The sequence below is a fragment of the Rhinatrema bivittatum genome, chromosome 9 (assembly GCF_901001135.1).
Source record: "Rhinatrema bivittatum chromosome 9, aRhiBiv1.1, whole genome shotgun sequence".
NCBI lineage: Eukaryota > Metazoa > Chordata > Amphibia > Gymnophiona > Rhinatrematidae > Rhinatrema > Rhinatrema bivittatum.
In genome coordinates this window covers 150,246,739-150,248,890 of record NC_042623.1, presented here as the reverse complement: position 1 = coordinate 150,248,890, position 2,152 = coordinate 150,246,739, and positions in this window count along the sequence as shown.

The window sequence follows — 2,152 nt, the reverse complement described above, 5'->3', positions numbered from 1 at the left end:
CATCGAGCAAGAATCTTTGAAGCATGAATCAATTTGTATATGTTTATATGTGTACAATCTATCTGGCTTCATTTAGATAATATGAGCCTGACTCTCATCTTATATGGTTTTACTTAGATCTTAGCCTGTTCTGACTAGCTTTAGTAATGCTGAGCCAGCTCCATTTTGGCTGTGATTCCCATATTATTAAAAAAATGGTTTAGTAAACTGGGACACTAGTGACTTATATGTTGGACTTCTGTGTTTTGGGATGATTGCTGAAAAAGTCTTCAGTAGTTAGAGGAGAAGCAGTGATTTAAGCTTATGGAATGACCTGCTTATAGTTCATGTGCACATTCTTTAGGCTGTGAAAGTAAGAAAGGGTGAGTCAAAAACTTCAGGTTAGACAGTGATTACAGGAACAGATACAGCAAGCTGAGAAAGTGTTGTGCCCTGAGGTAAATAAATTACAATAATTTGTACCTGGTACAAATGTTGTACATCATATTTAAGAACATAAGAAAATAACATATGCCATGCTGCGTCAGACCAAGGGTCCATCAAGCCCGGTATCCTGTTCCAACAGTGGCCAAGCCAAGTCACAAGTACCTGGCAAGTACCCAAACATTAGATAGATCCCATGCTACTAATGCCAGCAACAAGCAGTGGCTATTCCCTATTGATTAATAACAGTTTATGGACTTCTTCTCCAGGAACTTATCCAAAGGTTTTTTAAACTCGGCTACACTAGCTGCCTTAACCACATCCTCTGGCAACAAATTCCAGAGCTTAATTGTGTGATGAGTGAAAAAGAATTTTCTCCGATTTGTTTTAAATGTGTTAATTGCTAACTTCATGGAGTGCCCCTTAGTCCTTGCATTATCTGAAAGAGTAAATAACTGTTTCATATTTACTGGTTCAAGTCCTTTCAAGATTTTGTAGAACTCTATCATACACCACCACCCCGCCCCAAGCCGTCTGTTCTCCAAGCTGACCAGCCCTAAACTCTTTAACCTTTTCTCATAGGGGAGCCATTCCAGGTCCTTTATTATTTTGGTTGTACTTCTCTGCACTTTCTCCAGTGCAACTACACCTTTTTTCAGATGTGGCGACTAGAATTGCACACAGCCTAGCCATTGAGCAATACAGAGGCATTATGACATCCTCCTTTTATTTGCCATTCCCTTACTAATAATTTCTAACATTGTTTGCTTTTTTGACCGCCACAGCACATTGAGCTGCCAATTTCAATGTAATATCAACTATGACGCCTAGATCTTTTTCCTGGGTGTTAACTCCTAAAATGGAACCTAATATTGTGTAGCTTTAGCATAGGTTATTTTATTTTTCCCTATATGCATCACCTTACACTTGTCCTCATTATATTTCATTGGCCATATGGATGCCCAATCTTCCAGTCTTGCAAAGTTCTCCTGCAATTTATCACAATCCGCTTGTGATTTAACTACTCTGAAAAATTGTATCTCATCTGTAAATCTGATCACCTCACTCATTGTACCTTGTTCCAGATCATTTATAAATATATTAAAAAGCACCGGTCCAAGTACAGATCCCTGAGGCACTCCACTGTTTACCTTTTTCCACTGTGAAAACAGACATTTAATTCTACTCTCTGTTTCCTGTCTTTTAACCAGTTTACAATTCACAAAAGGACATCTCCACCTATCCCATGACTTTTCAGTTTTCTTAGAAGGCTCTCATGAGGACCTTTGTCCTATGCCTTCTGAAAATCCAAATACATCACATCTACCAGTCCACCTTTATCCACTTGCTTATTCACTCCTTTAAAAAAAAGTAGCAGATTTGTGAGGCAAGACTTCCCTTGGGTAAATCCATGCTGGCTGTGTCCATTAAACTATGTCTATTTATATGTTCTGTGATTTTATTCTTTATAATAGTTTCCATGATTTTTCCTGGCACTAAAGTCAAGCTTACTGGTCTATAGTTTCCCATATCACCTCTGGAACCTTTGTTATATATTGGGGTTTCATTGGACACCTTCCAGTCCTCAGGTACAATAGATGATTTTAATGATAGGTTTCAAATTACTTCAATAGGTCTGAAATTTCATTTTTTAGTTCTTTCAAAACCCTGGGATGCATACCATCCAGTCCAGGTGATTTGCTACTTTTTAGTTTGTCAATCTGGCCCA